The sequence below is a fragment of the Podarcis pityusensis genome (genome assembly GCF_964106645.2).
Source record: "Podarcis pityusensis genome assembly, chromosome: 6".
In the NCBI taxonomy this organism is placed as follows: Eukaryota; Metazoa; Chordata; class Lepidosauria; order Squamata; family Lacertidae; genus Podarcis; species Podarcis pityusensis.
Window position 1 is genome coordinate 63,278,900 of NC_138030.1, and position 20,575 is coordinate 63,299,474.

The 20,575-nt window shown below is 44.0% G+C and overlaps 1 long non-coding RNA gene across 1 annotated transcript in view; it reads left to right on the forward strand.

The window, feature by feature from the left end:
* Positions 1-5,015, forward strand: part of LOC308478851 — a 33,220-nt gene extending 28,205 nt beyond the window's left edge. The window contains exons 2-5 of the long non-coding RNA XR_013987335.1: positions 895-1,031; positions 2,116-2,174; positions 3,110-3,204; positions 3,719-5,015. This is a non-coding gene — a long non-coding RNA (uncharacterized lncRNA). The remainder of the gene's footprint in view (positions 1-894; positions 1,032-2,115; positions 2,175-3,109; positions 3,205-3,718) is intronic.
* Positions 5,016-20,575: the final 15,560 nt, after the last annotated feature.

Consider the following 20,575-nt stretch of genomic DNA (forward strand, 5'->3'; position numbering starts at 1 on the left):
AGAAATAAACAAGTAACCAAGAACCGAACGGCATGCAACGTTAGTTACATGCAAGCCATGAATATTTTGAAGTTGTGAGAACTCAATCCAGAACATGCTCTTTTTAGCATGCATTGCGGGCCATGCTAAATATCATCGCCTCTTTACTGCTTTTTGCCCCTAAAAGTGTTGTTTGCTACAAACAGCACACAGGGAGGTGTTTGTAAACCACCGGCCCATCTAGGTCTGTACTGTCTACACTCCAGGGTTTCAGAGTGGAATCCCCAGTAATTCTGCACATTCTCCAATCATTATGCAGTGTTTACATAACATTTCCATAAACGGGTGTAAGCCTCTCATTCCATAGGCCCAGCATGATTTTCTTTATTGAGAAAACTTCATGGGTGCCATCGATTGTCTTGATTTTGCATGCCAGTCAATTGCAATACCTTAACACCGAAATGCACGTTCTCCCTAGTGGTACGAATTCCTCAAAATACAAAGTTCTTCTGGAATATACACTGACTGGGGTCGATAGGACCTGGGGTCTTCTCAATATCTGGAGGACAGCAATTTGTGGAAAGCTGGTATGTATAAAGTAAAATAAAGCAAACACCTCTTTTCACCTAGGTTGCAGTAGCCTGGGCTGGTAATAGTAAATATTCTGAATCTTGGAAATGCATTTTGAATTTCTAAGGGCAAAGTGGTAATTGGCATGTTGAAGGGAGATGTAGAAATAATTGCTTGATAATGCCTGAAAAGACATTCTCTGTATAGAGCAGTTGCAGAGTGACAGTGGAAGGTCTCCAAGCAACACTGCTGATTGCATTCCAAGAACAATCGGCCATTATTTTAAAAAAGCATGCTCTCAGGGCTGGCTCAGTTCTCAAATCAAGCATTTAAAATGTTTTCCAGCTTCTCCACAGCCTTGCTCTGTGGCACTGCTACCAGATACATCCCCCAAGCACGGCACAGCTAAGAAGAGCCCCGCTGAATCAGGTCAGCCCATCCAGGAACCAGTTTCACACAGCGGCTAGCAAGGGAGCCTTAAGGTGAGCTCTGTGTCATGGAGAAAATTCCAGAAGTGTTCAGCATCCCTCATCATCCCCTGTTTTGTATTCCAACAGCCTCATTTCTCCCTGACACTTTATTTATTTATTTAGGGTTTGGGTTTTTTATATATATATTAAAAAAGAGGATTAAGTTGATAGGTCATTTGCTCCTTCACACACACACACACACACACACACGCACACACACACACACACACACACACTATATGTTTCATATATGTTCTGGCTACTGGTCAACCCCATTGGTCCTCAGGTCATCTACAGCAGAGTCCAGTGAATGAGAGGAGGAGGAAGATGAAGAGGAAGACTAAGAGCCTTATTCAATTTTGCTTATACACGTAATGGCCAGTAACATAATGCCCGCCTGTGTTGTGAGTTAACCTGTATGTGCTGCCAACCTCTGGCCCGGCATTTACTCTCAGTTTTTCCTCTCTTTTTTTCCAGTCTTAAATTTAGCCCTCCACATTTCGACACCAGTTTGTGATTTAAAAACAACAACAACAAAACAGCCACAAGCATTCATGAAAATTCAGCAACATTTTAATCAAATGTCTCTTAATACACATGTTCTTGTTTTTAATTTTGCCTAATATACCCATTTTTGGAAGCAAAAATTATATGATCCATTTTTATATGCTGTTTTCTCTAGCAAATGCATTGTTATAAGTACCCCATCCTGTCTTTCAAATGCACACTTTGCATAACTCAGGGCAGAAAAGTAATTACCTGATGCCAATCAGTCATGAAACCATGTTATATTTTTGGAGCTTTTTCTTGTTTTTAAAAAGTTTATATGCTTTAAAAAAATGTAATATGGACCATTAAGCATCTCCCAAGAAGATCTTTTCCGGGCGTATATATCATTTGTTTCAGTCAAAACTATTTTTCATTTCGCCATTTCTGAATACATTTCGTATAATATACTGCACAAAGATATGAGTGGGAAAGATCCATAGCCTATGTGTACCAATGATGCATGGAAACTATTAAGCCCTCTCAGGAGTGAACAGAAATATCATCAGTATCCTTCAGTGTGAGAAATTGGATTTACTTTACTCCCTAGGTAGCACTGGGTGCGACGTCTACGAGGCAGCTGCATCCTGATACGGTGCATGGGAATAGGTGTAGTAATTCATTCAACATCATGTTCATAAGATTGAATCTGTTACTTGAAAACACCACGCTCTAGATTGTCAAACTAGAGGCAGGTGGCAGGAATGAGAAATCACATCACACCTAGCGCTTAATTTTTATTTTTTTAAAGTTTGGGATCAGGTCTTCCGGGAACCTTTAGCGTTGTCTCCAACTAAGTTTCCAACTCAGAGTCGACCCATCGAAATAAATGTCCCTAACTTGGTCCTGTTTATAATTTCAGTAGGTCTACTCTGAGTAGGACTAGCATTGGATAAAACCCACTGCTTTTGGCATCTTGGGACTCATCCACCCTTCCGACTTCTAGGCACTGGTCTGAGATGTTCTTCTTTCGTCCCGCTGCTTTTCCTGGGAAAACCTGCTGTTGACTGCTGAACTGGAACAAATGTCCACCAGGTTTTCTGCAGATGGACATTTGTTTCAGTTCAGCAGTAAACCTCAGGCAAAGTGGCAGGACCAAAGGAAAACCTCCAGGACCTGGAAAGCCATGGAACGAATGGAAGAAATTGCGGGACAAAGGGAAATGTCCCCAATTTAATCTCCAGCCAATCTTGATCTCCTCCTTTGACCTCCATCTGACCTCCTCCCCCCACCAAATGGACATGGCATCCTTTTGGCCTGCTTGTTATGTGCACGCTAGTCAGTTGTGCCGAATGCAGTTTTGGGTACCTGGGTTACAAAACCTGTCTCCTCTTCGCGTTACCAGCACTAGTTCCGTTACTGCTAGTCTGTTGATCTAAATGCAGATTAAAACGTAAATCGGTTTAAATTATGAGAGTTAAAGAAAGAGGCAGAGAGGGAACCACCACCACCACCTTTTCATTAAAAAAACACCATAGGTTTCAGCCCAAAGGTGTTCTTACATGAGTCCCCTGATTTCACTAAGGATTTTGCTCCAAGTTTAGGCTCCCAAAACATGTGCCACACCACTCCAAACAGTTCCCAACTCTCAGAAGCATCACTGAGGGACATGTATGTGACAGAGACCTGCAGGAGGAAGGTAGGTCTGTTACCATAGGGTAGTTTTGTGTAATTTTTGGTTGCAATTCCTTGCATTGTATATTATTTGTGGTTTTTTGTGTGCAATGCTTTAGGCATGGCACACCATGAAAAAGCAACAAGCTAAGTTCTTTGGACACATGAAAGTGCTATACAAATGCTTCTTTCCCCCATTTTCATCTTCACCATTATTATATAATAATGTAGCCAATTTTGCACAGGTGAAAAGCATTTGGCTCTTTCCCTGCCAGCCTGTTTGTATGCCCTTTCAAATCAGGCAAAGTTGTGCAGGGAGAATAAAACTGAAGCAGATACAAAGACCATTAGAATCACTGAAGAGCACCTGTGCCCCCGTTTTCGCTATCCAATCTATTTTTTAAAATTCTATGTGCAAGGATAGTTGAGCTTTCCCCCCTTTAAGAGCTGCATCTCCTTGCTGCAAAGTTGCCCCTTTAAGGAGGATTTCATTGACTGCTCTCTAATTTGTATTTTTATGGTTTTATTGCACATGGTAGTTGTGCAGTTTCTGTGAATCGCTGCCGAACCTGGATCAATGGAAGCTGCAGTGCTAATCGATGTCTCAAAGCAAATACCTTTTTGAAGCAGAACAATTCCACTCAAGCCTTGTTTACTACTCCCAAGAAGGTTAATCATTCTGCAGGGATTCAGCTCATCAATCCCCCCGCCGAAGCAAACTGACCCCTGCAGACATCAGCAAAGCACTCACTGAAATAAATCTCTGCAATCCCTGAGCCTGATTCTGTCCTCCTCACTTACCCAGTGATCCTAAATACATCTGATGGAAGGCCGTCTCATTGATTCCAATGGATTTTTACCTCCAAGTAAGTGTGCTAAGGAGCACATCTTTAGTCTGTGTTTTCAAAGACATAACTCTATTGTCTTCATTACAAAACACTTGACCTTCACATAATGCAGACCACATGTCAAAAGTAATTTGATTCAATAAAAGATCCCAGTGACGGATGAGTTATTTACTGGCTTTATTCTCTTGAATGTATTTTCTGGTGACTTCAGGGTAGCTTGCTTTTTTCGGCAATGCTTGCTCTGCCTTTGACTTGCCCTGAGAAAAGAGACGCATGAAGGTTTATGAAAGTTTGATGCCGGAAATTTACTCTTCCCTTCCCATGAAATATTATGAATTTAATCAAATGTTGCCTGTAGGTTGTTTATTGTACTTTTGTTACAGTGCCCTGCATCAGGCAAGTTGAACTTTATAGGAATATTGCCAAGGGTAAAGACTGATGGCTTTATAATATGTTTTTAAGTTATCATGCCCGCGTTGGATTTTGTGCTGTATCTTCTGCATATTTACCGCAGGAGTTAAGACTGCATCCTAAAACTCTCTCTAGAATAAGAAGGGACCACACATCTCTAGCCAGCAAGTAGATGGTGACTTGGAAAAGCAAGTAAAGGATGGCATGCCAAGGCTCCATCATCAACCCCCTCCCCAGAGTGAAATGCCACTATGTCCCATGGATGTGCAATGCCAACAAGGATAGGACATAGGGCATTCCACAAAAGGCTGGATGTGGTCAGAGGTCTAGAAACTGCCAATTCTTGTCTTTCATGCTGCCACAATCCACATATATCATTCTGCTGTGCTATAAGGGAAACAAACAAACAAACAAACAAACAAACAAACAAACAAACGGCACTAGAATTCTTCTACTGCTTTCCTGTGGAACTGCCAGGTTTGCAAGTGCCATATAACATTTATTACACACATGCAAGAAATTGAGGGTTTAGTACAGCAGCACCATTTCTGTGTTGTTCATTGAATCCCATTTTATGCCTGCTGGAAACTCTTTTATTTAGGCAAGTCTACTCAGACATGTAATTTTATTATGTGCATTTGTTGTTTAAAACTAATGATTAAACTATGTTTTGATCATTTCATTATGTCTACTTGTTTTCAAAGTCTCTTGATTTTATCGGCATTTTCTCACGAGTATTTTATATTTTTTTATGCAAACTGCTGACAAGGGTTTTGTTATTTATTAAGTAGGCTATAAATGCTGTCCATAAATAAAAATCGTGACAGTTCTAGGGCTATTGCTGCATCCCCGCAGGCCTGAACTGTGCTGCTCTTGGTAGACTTCTTGTTGAGTGAGAGATTTGGAGAGATGTTGGGAAATTATCAGATCCTGCTCTCTCCTTCCCTCCCCCCTCTCTTAAACAATTTTTATTGGTTTTTAAACTAAAATAACCATTAAACACGTATGCAGTTGTACAGCTAATGGTGTTTGCTTTATCCATTGTCTCTAGACGTAAGCTTACACATTCAACATTTCTTTCTCTCTCTTGAGTGGTAGATGATTTCGTCTACATGGGTTCCACCATAACCAGCAACTTCTCCATCAACACTGAACTGGACAAGAGTACAGTGGTACCTCGGGTTAAGTACTTAATTCGTTCTGGAGGTCCGTTCTTAACCTGAAACTGTTCTTAACCTGAAGCACCACTTTCTCTAATGGGGTCTCCTGCTGCTGCTGCATTGCCGGAACACAATTTCTGTTCTCATCCTGAAGCAAAGTTCTTAACCCAAGGTAATATTTCTGGGTTAGCGGAGTCTGTAACCTGAAGCGTATGTAACCTGAAGCATATGTAACCCGAGGTACCACTGTATTGGCATGACAGCTACAGCAATGGCTTGTCTCTCCAGAAGTGTATGGGAGAATGTGATGCTAATGACCAATACAAACATGAAAGTCTACCAAGCCAGTGTGTTGAGAACATTACATTATGGTAGTGAGATATGGACAACATACACTCGCCAGGAGCGGCGCCCCTGGTTGCCTTCCACATGCTCTGCATCAGGAAGATTTTGGGCACCACATGGCAGGACAGAGTCTCAAATAAAGAGGTGCTTTCTCAAGCCAACATTCCCAGTGTGTTTGCACTTCTGTCTCAATGACGTCTACGCTGGCTTGGTCTCTACAGCCAAAACAGGCGCTGTAACTCTTCAGCGGTTTGACTTTGTCCCTTAAGGTGCCCTCTTCCATTGTTTCCTGAGACAGACGGGTGCCAACCATCATGCTTGTGATAGAAAAAGCGTTTTATGCCTATTTCAGTTAATAGATTGGAGAGGCCTAGACAGAGCTCTGTTCAAGAACTCTAGCATTTATATAAGAGTGAGAACTCTTTAATCCACCATCATGAAACTTAAGTTCTGAACTTCAGCTCCATCACTACTTGTAGGTGAAAGAATGAGAAGAACAAAAAGTTCCTGCTTGAGAGAGGGCATGCAGAAGAATCACCAGAAGCTACAGTGGAGCTTTCAGAAGGATATCAGAATGCTTATTTATTTATTTATTTATTTATTTAATCTCACCTATTTATTTCAATCTCACCTATATTCCCAAAGTAGATCATGCCAGCAATGCTAGAATCAGAATCCAGAATTGATGGATGTGCAAGGTTGTATCCACATTTTATTTTATTTTATTTTTAAATCTTGTGGGGGATCAGAGTTCACCTTTGCATAAATGTGGTGGTGAAATAGCCAAGTAATAGACACGAACATGTGACTAACAACCACCCATGTCTTTGCAAGGGAATAACTAGGTCACCAGTAGGGAACCTCGGCACTTTCCCTTATCTGGGAAGTATGACTGAAAGAACAGCCTCAGACGGATTCCTTTTCTGCCACAGACTGATGTGAGGTTTGATCCAAGCAGCTCAGCCACCCTCAGGCTAGTCACCCAGATTGTCGTCCTCATGAATTACCCTAATTAGTCTGACCAAATGAAGATGGACTTTCCTGTGTCCCCCAGTAGGTTTTGGTGACTGCTGATAAGTTTTCTTTATACGTGAAATTACATTCTTATTTACATTGCCTGCATTTTGAGCTAGCAGCACTTTCCCTCACACTATGGCAAAAAAAGAAGAGTGGGGGAAGCACTTCTGGGACAGAAGCAGAGGCCTATGAGCAAGCTGCTGGGGTTCGTATGTCTGGCTGGGCTCCATCATTTTCCTTGCTGTGAATCACAGCCCTAAATTATTCTGCTACACTCAATGCACATCTTTAAAGGTGACTGGCAAATAGTGAATAAAGACCTTTCTTCGCAGTAAAGCAGCCTTCCAAAATTCTGCAAATGGCTATGTGCTTACATTAAATTTATAGTAAAGAGCTCTATTTAATATGTTCAGACATATTAAACTCTAAACTCCACTCCCTTATAATAGGTATGTTTATCCTGGAAGGAGTGTTTGCACATAGTAAATATTATTTTGGAAATCCACTAAATCAGCACATTGGCTTCAATTATCACCCCATTATCTGGTCTGTATAGGCTGCTCAAGCCTGACCTGCTCATGGACTAATGTATCTCTTCCAATGATGGAGATCACCTATTCTTGCAGGGGGTGGCAGAAGCATGGTTGTGGAAATCAGAACAATCCACCACCTTTACAAAACCACCAAAAACTTCTCTGGACAAGGGTTATACTGACATGCCCATTTTTCTCATGTTGCCAAAAAATATCCCCTGAAGCCTGGGGAGCACACAGTTGCTAGTCCTGAGCACGATACATTCTTGAGAGATTCTGTGGGTTGGGTGGTATGGCTCTCAGCTGTCTCCCTGGTCACTGGTTCCCCACAAAAGGATGCTTTCAACGATGAAGAGGATGACTTCTTTCCCACCAAAAAGATAACCTGCAAGTGAGAAGTTGGGGCTTCAAGGATGAAGAAAGGAGTATCTGCTCATTACTCCATTGCCTCTGAAAGATCCTATGTAAGGGGAATTGGGCTCTGAGGACATTTGTCTTCAGAGCACAAAATCACCTCCACTGACTCATCTCCTCCCCCCATGAATTCTTTGAAGATCCTAATTTGTGCACTAATCCGCTGAACACTCAGGAGGGCTGGTTCACACATGGACTGGGTAACTTATATACAGAGTGGGTTACAAGAGTGCACTTTGAACATGTTTGCTGTCCCTCAGCATACATAGGGACTTCAATGTAAACCCAGGCCTATGCAAAGAGGGTCTACTGGCTCTGTATCCTTGTCTCTTTTTCATTGCAGGTGGATTGTACATATCCACTTAAGCACTGCACAGATATTACCCTGAACCATAACAATTTCCATTGCCAAGAAGAGGCAATGTCTGGGCTAGCTTCATGCTAGACTAAGGTCAGGGACTTGGATAACCAAAAGGATTGGCTCAGAGTTCAGAAGCACAAGTTTCAGGACCATGGGCAGCAATCTGGCAGCTGAGAGCAGATTGGGTGTATATCCATTATTGCTTAAAGGAGACGTATTGAAATTAATGGACATGGCTACAATTTAGCTGGATACAGCTCATTGTCTCAGCACCAGATTCATAGTCTGGCCTGGAGGATTAAGACTGAAGCCCCCGCCCCACTTCTGACTGCTGCAACAGCCTAGTGCCCTTTGGTGCAGGTGTTGGTAACTTCTAGGTGGCAGGGTTTGGGGCTGTGGGGACATTGCGGATGGAAGCTCTGCAGGACTCTCAGAGGAACTGATAGCTCATTCTCCTGTGTCCCTAGGAAATGGTACACCCTCAGGACCTGAGAGGTTGAATGTGAACTCTTGCGCTGTTAGTATTGGGTCCATCTCCTCCTCAGAGTTACGACAGATCAGCTAGATTCAACTAAACAGTGGAACAAGAAGGAGCCAGCATGGACTTCACAAGTGCAACAGGGGCGCCCACAACTCCTCCTTCCCACACCTACCCAAATAGGCTCCATGTGGTTGGAAGAACCTCCAGAATTGCTTGCAGAAGGAGACTGTTCTGTCTGGGAAGCAGAAATGCTTGTGTTAATGGAACAATCATAGTGGTGCAATGTTGAATGCCTTCCTTAGAGACTGAAAGCTCGTGACGCATAGATCCCTTTTCACACAAGCATTAGTGCAGGTAGATGCCTGTGCTTTCTCTGAAATCTTGTCATGTATATATGCCAGTCCACACACCATGGCCAAGTGCAATTGAGCTCTCATGTGCATATACATAGTTGGTTCAATCTGCTTAGTTGGATAATCAGCGGATTGTACCTTGGCTTCTGCCAATAGACTAAATAAAGTCTAAGAGTTCAATATGAAATTCAAATGCTTGCTTTTAGGCTACCTTCCTGCCTCGCATTAAAACCTTTCCACGTCATGTTGCATAATGTAGCCTGTGTTTTTCAGAATATTAAGTATCGCAGTTGCCTAATCATACCAGATTAATGAAGTTACCAAGATTCATTTAGAAAGCAATGGAGAATGTCTAATTTTAATTAGGAGTTTTGATTACTGAGGTTAATGGAACCTCCCCCCCACCCCTGCAAAAAAAATCATTTGTTTTCAGAAGTATATATTTACTATAATGAAATCACAGTATCTAGATATTATCCCAGTTTGTGCTTAACAAGAGCGTAGCAAAATGAAGATGAAAACAGGCACCACGATCCTATAAGGGGATGGAGATAATCCACAGCAGAGCAACCACCACATCTATTGCCCTTCCAGCTTGACATAACAGAAAGTGGAGTGGTGGCCTCTATCCCCCAACCCTTTTCTCTCTCTTCCATTGACTATTGTGAGACAGAATTTACTATTCGAGCTCCAGGGCTGGAATAGCTCTGAGTCCATGGGGTGGGCGTGTTAAGGAAAGCAATGTGACCTGGGCAGGGTCACTATCATGCCATGGACAAGTTAGGAAAAATTATGGAGAAAATACTGAACGCTAAGCAGTAATTCTGCATGATTGTATATCATGCATATGGATTGCTAATGAGGGATCGGTTGGCTCCCTAGAGTTTCTGTGATCATATTGGGCTTTAGATGCTGGATTTACCTATTGATTTTCTATTTTGTTTGTATGTTTTGTATTTGTTCTCTGTGTTATTAAACCTAATAAAATACATATCTGAAAAGGAAAGGAAAGGAAAGGAAAGGAAAGGAAGGAAAGGCTTTTCAATAGATCTTCTCTCTACACTTCATTTAATGCAGGGATGATTAGGAGACCCTCTACTGCTAATCTTAATGTACAGGCAGGTTGATATTAGAGAGAATGGGTTTTTTTCCTTAATAGGAGGCTAAACAACCTGATCAAAAGAAAGAAGACTGCAATATGGCACAAGAGGGAAATTATGCTTAAAAGATGTCTTTTCAGTTATTTCAGAGCGAATGCTAGGCAATCAGTCATCTTAATAGGGGTTAAAATGACCTGAAAATTCAAAGGCATGGCTGTAATGGATAAAGTTTTGCCAGGAATTCAGCAAGTTACTTTGATCAGTGGATCTGTCCCTAAGTTACCCTCAAGATATTCTTTGGAAGTGAAATAGTCTTAGGAGAAAACCGGTGAGGGATTTCTTTTCACCATCCTAGAAAACACATAACTAAGGAAGGCAGAGAAACATTTCCTGAAGTGTTGGAGGTTAGAATCATAGAATCATAGAATCATAGAGTTGGAAGAGACCACAAGGGCCATCGAGTCCAACCCCCTGCCAAGCAGGAAACACCATCAGAGCACTCCTGACATATGGTTGTCAAGCCTCTGCTTAAAGACCTCCAAAGAAGGAGACTCCACCACACTCCTTGGCAGCAAATTCCACTGTCAAACAGCTCTTACTGTCAGGAAGTTCTTCCTAATGTTTAGGTGGAATCTTCTTTCTTGTAGTTTGGATCCACTGCTCCGTGTCCGCTTCTCTGGAGCAGCAGAAAACAACCTTTCTCCCTCCTCTATGTGACATCCTTTTATATATTTGAACATGGCTATCATATCACCCCTTAACCTCCTCTTCTCCAGGCTAAACATGCCCAGCTCCCTTAGCCGTTCCTCATAAGGCATCGTTTCCAGGCCTTTGACCATTTTGGTTGCCCTCCTCTGGACACGTTCCAGTTTGTCAGTGTCCTTCTTGAACTGTGGTGCCCAGAACTGGACACAGTACTCCAGGTGAGGTCTGACCAGAGCAGAATACAGTGGCACTATTACTTCCCTTGATCTAGATACTATACTCCTATTGATGCAGCCCAGAATTGCATTGGCTTTTTTAGCTGCCGCGTCACACTGTTGGCTCATGTCAAGTTTGTGGTCAACCAAGACTCCTAGATCCTTTTCACATGTACTGCTCTCAAGCCAGGTGTCAGCCATCTTGTATTTGTGCCTCTCATTTTTTTTGCCCAAGTGCAATACTTTACATTTCTCCCTGTTAAAATTCATCTTGTTTGTTTTGGCCCAGTTCTCTAATCTGTCAAGGTCGTTTTGAAGTGTGATCCTGTCCTCTGGGGTGTTAGCCACCCTTCCCAGTTTGGTGTCATCTGCAAATTTGATCAGGATGCCCTTGAGTCCATCATCCAAGTCATTGATAAAGATGTTGAATAAGACCGGGCCCAAGACAGAACCCTGTGGCACCCCACTAGTCACTCTTCTCCAGGATGAAGAGGAACCATTGATGAGCACCCTTTGGGTTCGGTCAGTCAGCCAGTTACAAATCCACTGAGTGGTAGCATAGTCAAGACCGCATTTTATCAGCTTCTTTACAAGAATATCATGGGGCACCTTGTCAAATGCCTTGCTGAAATCAAGGTAGGCTACATCCACTGCGTTCCCTTCATCTACCAGGCTTGTAATTCTGTCAAAAAACGAGATCAGGTTAGTCTGACATGACTTATTTTTCAGAAATCCATGCTGACTATTGGTGATCACAGCATTCCTTTCTAGGTGCTCACAGACTGTTTGCTTAATGATCTGCTCCAGAATCTTCCCTGGTATTGATGTCAGACTGACTGGGCGGTAATTATTTGGGTCCTCTCTTTTCCCCTTTTTGAAAAAGGGACAACATTTGCCCTCCTCCAGTCTGCCGGGACTTCGCCTGTTCTCCAGGAATTCTCAAAGATGACTGCCAGCGGTTCTGAGATCACATCTGCCAGTTCTTTTAATACTCTTGGATGCAGTTCATCTGGCCCTGGAGACTTGAATACATCTAAACTAGCCAAGTATTCTTGTACTATCTCCTTAGTTATTCTGGGCTGTGTTTCCTTTGCTGAATCATTTGCTCCAAATTCTTCAGGTCGGCCATTGTTTTCTTTATCGGAGAAGACTGAGGCAAAGAAGGCATTGAGGAGTTCAGCCCTTTCTGTGTCCCCTGTTTGCATTTCACCATCTTCTCCTCTGAGTGACCCCACTGTTTCTTTGTTCTTCCTTTTGCTACGAACATACCCATAAAAGCCTTTTTTGTTGCTTTTAACCTCTCTAGCAAGCCTGAGTTCATTCTGTGCTTTAGCTTTTCTGACTTTGTGTCTACACGTGCTGGCTATTTGTTTGAATTCCTCTTTGGTGGTTTCCCCCCTTTTTCATTTTTTGTACACATCCTTTTTTAATCTTAACTCAGTTAAAAGTTCTTTAGATAGCCACCCTGGCGTCTTTAGGCACCTTCCATGTTTCCATCTCATTGGTATTGCCTGACGTTGTGCTTTTAGTATCTCCCTCTTAACAAACTTCCAGCCATCATGAACTCCCTTTCCTTTTAGTATTACTGTCCATGGGATCTCACCCAGCACTTCCCTAAGTTTTATGAAGTCGGCTTTCTTAAAGTCAAGAAATTGAGTCCTAGTATGCTTGGCTGCTCTTTTCCGCTGTATAGTAAACTTCAGAAGAGCATGATCACTCGCGCCTAATGATCCTTCCACTTCTACCCCACTAACCAGGTCATCAACATTGGTTAGGACCAGATCTAAAATGGCTGTTCCTCTTGTTGCTTCTCCCACTTTCTGGACAATGAAGTTGTCTGCAAGGCCAGTGAGGAATCTGTTAGACCTTATGCTCTTGGCTGAGTTTGACATCCAACAAATATCCGGGTGATTGAAGTCCCCCATTACTACTATCTCCCTTCCTTTTGCATGCTTGGCCATCTGTTCCAGGAAGACATCATCTATGTCCTCCGTTTGGTTTGGGGATCTATAGTAAACTCCCACAATGAGGTCACTGTTATTCTTCTCTCCCTTAATTTTGACCCAAATGCTCTCACTTTGGCTTTGAGGTTCTAAATCTTGGATCTCTTCACAGGTATACACATCCCTGACATATAACGCCACTCCTCCTCCTTTCTTGTCTGGTCTGTTTCTCTGAAATAGATTGTATCCCCCCATTATTACATTCCAATCGTGGGACTTATCCCACCAGGTTTCAGTGATGCCTATTATGTCATATTTAGTTTGCTGTACCAAGAGCTCAAGCTCATCTTGTTTATTTCCCATGCTTTGTGCATTAGTGTACAGACATTGAAGTCCATTAATCATTCCCCCGCGTCTCTTATTTAAGGATTTTTTCCTCCCACCACTAGGTCTGCGTGCTGTTTGCTCCATTTGGTCTATGACATTTGGATGATCATCTTCATCAATTGATAGACTCCTACCTTCAGGAGCACTGTCTCCCTCCCCCACATTAGTCAGTTTAAAGCCCTCCTGATGAGGTTTCTGAGATTTTTGGCAAAAACATTTCTCCCAACCGTTGTGAGGTGCAGCCCATCGCTTGCCAGAAGTCCATCTTCAAGAAACTGCAGTCCGTGATCTAAGAATCCAAACCGTTCCTGTTTACACCATTTGTGAAGCCAGGTGTTCACTTCCCCTATTTTTCCCTCTCTCCCTGGGCCACGTCGTTCAACTGGGAGGACAGATGAGATGACAATTTGTGCATTTAATTGCTTCAATTTCCTGCCCAGAGCCTCGTAGTCTCTTTTGATCTTCTGGAGGCTATTGCTTGCAGTGTCATTGGTTCCCACATGAACCAAGAGGAAGGGGTATTTGTCAGTGGGTTTTATGATTCCTTGCAGTCGTTCAGTTACATCTTGGATCTTAGCCCCGGGGAGACAGCACACTTCCCGAGACATCTTGTCAGGCCCACAGATCACTGCTTCTGTTCCCCTCAGTAGGGAATCCCCTATCACCACTACACGCCTCCTCTTAGGTTTGGTCGGGGTTCTTCCGTGAGCTGTCCGTTCCAAGGTCGCCTGCACATTCCCTGAGGACTGACTTTGCTGCTCGTCTTCATATACCTGATCGACTGTAATGAGGGAGAGATCCTCAAATGGAGTCTGCTCTTCGTCTTCCATGCTAGGGGAGAGGACCTCAAAGCGATTGTGTATTTCTAAACAATCAGAGTGAACCCTGGGCCTCCTACTTCTTTGAGTCACGTTTCTCCATATATCTGGCTCCTGTGTTGGTGAACTAGCCTCCTTCTCAGGGGAGTCCCCTGTCTCCTCCTTGGTGGAGACGGTGTGCTCTGTTGCTTCCAAGAAGAGCTCCAGCTCTCTAATTCTTTGGAGCGTAGCTACACGTTCCTCCAGTTGCTGGACTTTGTCTTTTAAGAGGGCAATCAACATGCAATTGCTGCAGGTAAAGCTGCCTGCAACCTTTGGCAAGATAGCAAACATTGCACAGGAACCGCAGGTGACTGCAGCTGTTCCCTCCCCCTCCATCTTGAGAATGTGTCGTTGGGGGTGGCTACAGTGGTCCTCCATCATAAAAAGCGTGAAGACAGGACAAATAACTCCCCCCACAAAAAACCTAGGTCTCCCCCAACAAACGTTTGAGACTAGCTCCCCTAAATCTAAAAGATGGATCAAACTGCCCTGCAAGCTCTGATAAGCTCCTCCCACAGTTAATCACCTGCCTCAACAGAAACCCTGCCCCCTCTGACCTTTGCACAGGGAGAGCAGCTAATCAGCCACAAAGACTGATTCAAAGGTTGTTCAACCCAACTTGTAAGAGAGCCCTTTTCATCCCAGTGCGTTCTTTATGTTGTTCGATGACTATCCCCATCACCCCTGGCTTGGGATGGCCTTGCCTGGCGGGTTCCAACAACATCTGACAGACACTAAGCTGGGGATGGCTGCTGTAGGGATTACACATTTTCATCACAAACTCACAGTTCATATTCAAGAACTGCTTATTTGTAGGCCTCCCCTGGCATTCTGGCCCATACAAACCGATGTAGAACACATAATCTATTCAGAGGCAGTTAAGAAGTTAACAAGAATGGGGAGAGTGCATCAGGGTTGTAGAATGTGGAAGTTAATGTCTTTATTGCTTCAGGATAAAGAGTTTGCAGTAAAGCACGGAGAAGAATCGGAAGAATTTACCCCCTAAATAGGTTATAAGTCAAGAGCAAATAGTATAACAGAGCTGAAAGCAGGAGAAAGCAGCGATATTTTTTCCTCTACTAAAGGGATAATCCTCAATAAATAAACATGTTGGAAAAGGAGCACAAACAAAACAAATCTGAGGAACTCAAAATACTTCTTAAAATGTTGGTGGGGAATTAAATTCCCTAGACTAGTCTTTCCCATCCAGGTGCCCTTCAGCACAACTATGCTAGCTGGGCCTGATGGGAACTGCAGTCCAAATCAGCCAGAGGGCACCATGTTGGGGGAGGCTGCAGTAGACTTGGGCCGGATAAGCTTTGGGCAAATGGATTGGCCAGTAGAATGCAATATAACACACACACACCAGTTAAAAATATGGAAGATAATAGGGCTAGAGTGAGGATGTAATTATAGGAGAATTTTCTAACTAGCAGTGATTCACCAGGAAACACCATAGAGTCATATTGGAAAGCTAAGTGGAAACATAAATTCAGCAGTGTCTGAGCTAGGCATTATTAGGAAAAAGATTTAAACAAAAATGGCAACACCTGTATATAAATGAGTGTGACCAAATTTAGCATAGTACTGCTTACAGTTGTGGTCGCCTCCTCTGAACAAGAATATCATAGAAATGCTGGAAAGGGAGGGGGGGGAAGGCCTGCAGTATTTTAGATGAGATTAAGATTTACAAAATTGGAAGTGTCCGAATCTCAAATGTGTAGGGTCAAGCTTTTCATTCATTCATTTTTTCTCTAAAATGCTTCTAGACAATTCAACGAAGAAAGAAAATGCAAAAGAAAATGAAAACCAACAATTCCAGTTCAATACAATTAAATAGAAGACACCAATGTAAGTAAAAAACACACTAGATACAGTTGAAAACAGGCAGATAACAATACTTTAAAACACCTGGGCAAATAAATGAGTTTTGATTACGATTCTTGTAGTGGTGAAGGAGGTGTATTTTGTAGATGTTCAGAGACCTTCTTTTCCAGAACATCCAGCACTGAGCCTTGGGAACAAATAAAAGGTTCTGAAGCTCAGTCCTGAGTTATTCAGGCCCCACCTCCTCTATCAACAAACTCTGAAGCAAAGATATCTTTTGCAGGCTCCAGCAGAAACACCAGCACTGAAAAGATACAAAGCAGAAATGAAGCCAGAAGGGGCAGCGGAAGGAGAGGCATCTCCTAAGATCCATATCTCACCACATCAGAGAATTGTGCTGCTCATCTTTAAGCAGCCCATGGCTCTGCCCTGATATGAACAGCTTTGTACACCTGCCAGCGGGATGGTTTTAATATTTGAAGTATGAAGATTTTTCCTTTTTTGTAAGATGTCTACTGTTAATTTTTTAAACAGGTGTCTTGGCCCTTGCAAAAGCTTGGTTCAGTAAAATTATGTGAAGGCCTGAAATCTCATCTCCCTACACAGCGCAAGGACAGGAATTTTCAGAGAAATGGCAGCTGCAGTGGTGCAAGGAATCCTCCCCACCCCTGACCCACTCACATTATCACACTTCATAAAAGAGACTCGGTCATATTGAATGTACATTGGGAAGTTATATATATATTTAAGCCACAGCTACACAATTGTGTGGTAGATTTATTCTCCTTGTGGCGCATTTCTGCTTCCCCCCGTCATTATTAGCTGTGCAGTGAAGTGGCTGAAAGTGAAGCACAGATGTAAAAGCAGAATATTGGTATGTTTGCCAATGGATCCTGAAGACCCAGTCCAAAAATTCATCATCATCATCATCTTGGGGCACCTCCAGGTGATCTGTTTATTCAGCATCCATCTTGATTTGCTTGAATAAAGCTTATACAGAGGCTAGGTGACTTCCAGTTTTAGCATTTTGTTGTGATTGGTTGCAGGGCAATTGTATGGCAATGAACATTCAGCCCGATTTGCTTGTTAATATGTCTTCCCATTAATTATTTGCTTATCCAATCATCTCACTGGATAACCCCCATCTTGTTCCTATGCGCAAAATTGTGAGGAGAATCAGAACTTACAGGGTTAAACAGTTCTGTGTGACGTCTCACATTCTGAGGCATGGTTTGGTTCACATACGGGAATCTTTCTTTGTGTGTGAGTTTTCCTTTCGTTTTTGGCTGAGAGACGAAAGAATGTCCGCTCTCTCGCCGGGCTGATTTATGATGTTTTTCTTCTCATTAAAGGCTGTTAGAGATTAGCAAGAAGCCTGCGTTCAGTCTGATTTATTATCCACACACAAGGCAACACTTTCTACGCTGCTAAGAACTCTGCTAAGAGCTAAGAGCTCAAGTTTTTTCTATCGGCACAAGCGTCCAAAGGCACAGGGGAAGTGTGCCGGGCGCTATCTTATCTCACAGGTTATAGGAGCTAGCCAAGCTTTGGAAGCTGTTGCCACGTCGTGCCTGTGTGTGTGGGAGAAGCCAGCTGGAGCCCCTACCTAACGTTTGAGGCAGGGAGGCTTGCTGGGGAGGATCGATCTCATCTTCAGGACCGGGTGCCGAGAGGAGCTGCTGTTTACGCGAGTAGGCTCAGCCCTGGGGGAGAAGATGGCAGATGGCCAGGAGTCATACTCAGTCCTGGGTCTTCTCGCTGAAATGGAAAAGCGAGGCGGCGCAACTGATCAAAGACTGGGTTGCGGCGGTGGAACTACAGTTTTCCACCAAGGTGCTGTGTTTTCAGAGCGACCGAGGCTGAGAGTTCACCGGGTCTGCTCTGCAGAGTTTCTTCCGCCAGAAGGGGATAAGTCACAGGTTGACGGTTGCTTTTTCTCCTCAGGAGAATGGCGTAGCGGAGCGCAGGAACGAAACGCTAGCTGAGGCAGCTGACGCTCTACTGTTTGACTCTGGTTTGCCTCAGAGCTTTTGAGCCGAAGCTTGGAAAGCTGCCAGCTTCACTTTGAACAGGTCCTATAGCTCTGTTGTAGGAGACACACCCTATTTTCTGCTGCACCGGAAGAAGCCCAAGGTGCATTTCTTCCGTGTGTTTGGTTGTGAAGCTTGGGTGCTTGTGCCAAAGGCTCAACGCAAGAAAGGTGACCCGAGGTCCCGGAAAATGATATTTTGTGGGTACGAGCCTGGGACAAAAAGGGTGGAGGTTTGCCTATCCAGAAGGCGATCAGTCCAGGATTCTAGTCAGCAGGAGTGCTGAGTTCTGTGAGCAGAGTGGTTGGTCAAGGATCCATGCGAATCCTGACGTTCTCTCAGAGTGTCTGTCTGATTCTGCTGAGGAGGGAGAGTTAGAAGCTGAACCTGTTGATGAGGACCAGGTCTCTGACCAGGGTCAAGAACAGGGAGGGGCATCTCCACAGGTTGTTAAAAGAGAGCCCAAAAATGAGCCTTCGTCTCCCGTTAGTCAAGTGCAGAAGGCCAGAACACGCAGTAAGTTAGAGGGGGAGTCTTCTGATAACAAGGACACACTTGCTGGCCCCAGTGGGTCAGAGGGAGCACCTGAGACAGTGCTCAGACGTTCCACACGCACTACAAAGGGGGTACCACCTGAGAGGTTTGAGGTCACCAGCGTGTGGGTTGGTTTAGCGCAGTGCGAACCAGAAAGTTTTGAGGAGGTTCAACAGTTGCCTGAAGCGGAAGCCAGGAAGTGGCAAGAGGCAATGGGAAAAGAGTTGAACTCAATGAGGTCCTTAGGTGTGTTCTCCATCACGAAGCTGCCAGAGGGCAAGCAGGCTGTGAGCTGTCGTTGGGTTTACAGGATTAAGGCCACAGCGTCTGGAGAACCACAGTACAAGGCGAGGCTTGTAGCCAGAGGGTTCACACAGAGAAGGGGGCTGCATTACACCGAAGTGTATGCTCCTACGTCCCAGAATGAGACTCTGCGCGTGCTTTTAGCAGTAGCTGCTCAAAGAGGGCACCAAGTGCACCACTTTGATGTGGATGTGGCTTATTTGAACTCGGATCTGAAGGAGGATCTGTACATGTTACCTCCTCCAGAGTTTGAGGGCAATGAGCCAGGTGTTGTGTGGAAGCTGCACAAGTCAATTTATGGTTTGAAACAGTCAGCCAGAAATTGGAACATGTGCCTGAATGAAGCTCTGGAAAGTTTGGGTTTCCAGAAGAGTCTTGCAGACAGTTACCTGTACCTGAAGGGGTCAGGAGGGACACAGGAAGCGATTCTGGTGTTCGTAGATGGTATTTTGTACGTGGCACAGACAGGTAGACAGGTGCAAGGTTTTGCCAAAGAGCTTGGTAAGAAGTTTAAGCTCAAAAACCTTGGTCCTGTTCAAGTTTATCTGGGCGTTAGGATAGACAGGTCTGAGAACGGGAGTTTCTTGCTCAGTCAGAAAGGTAAGATTGAGCAGTTGCTTGAGAAGTTCCGGATGTCTGACTGTGCAGGGGTCAGAACGCCCATGGAGACCAACTTCGTGAAGGACAGTCAGCTTGGGGAGCGTTCTGAGTTCCAAAATCCTGAGGTGTTTCAGTCAGCGCTAGGGAGTCTGTTGTATCTCTCTCAGTGGAGCAGACCAGACATAGCGTTTGCTGTGAATCTGCTCAGCAGGGAGGCTACAAAGCCCAGTGTGAATGCCTGGCAAGGCATCAAGAGAGTGTTGAGGTATTTGCAGGATACCAAAGAGTTTTGCCTCACGTTGTCAGCTGAAGGTGACGGCTTACGTGCTGGAGTGACAGCGATTGGGCATCTCTTGGGGACAGGAAGTCTGTGTCTGGGCTGGTGGTAAAGTTCGGGGAATCCCTGGTTGGGTGGAAGTCCCGGAAGCAAAGTCTTATTGCACTTTCTTCCACTGAGGCTGAGTTCAGTGCGTTGTCGGATTTGTGCAGGGAGTTGGACTTCTACCGGTGCTTGATCCAAGAGATCTGTGGGGATTGTTACTTGCCCATAACTGTTTGGGGAGACAATCAACCTTGTCTTAGGTTGGCAGAATCTGGACAGTTCAAGTCCAGAACCAAGCATTTGGACATACGATTCCAGAATGTATGTCAGAGTGTCCAGGCAGGTTGGATACGGCTCAAGTATTGTTCGAGCCGGGAGAAGCTAGCTGATGGGTTTACCAAACCCTTGACCTTCCAGCGACATGGGGAGTTCTGTGAAGGGTTTGGGGTGAGTTATACTCACAGTTTCCCTCAGGATGCGAGACGAGAGGGGGTGTGAGGAGAATCAGAACTTACAGGGTTAAACAGTTCTGTGTGACGTCTCACATTCTGAGGCGTGGTTTGGTTCACATATGGGAATCTTTCTTTGTGTGTGAGTTTTCCTTTCGTTTTTGGCTGAGAGACGAAAGAATGTCTGCTCTCTCGCCG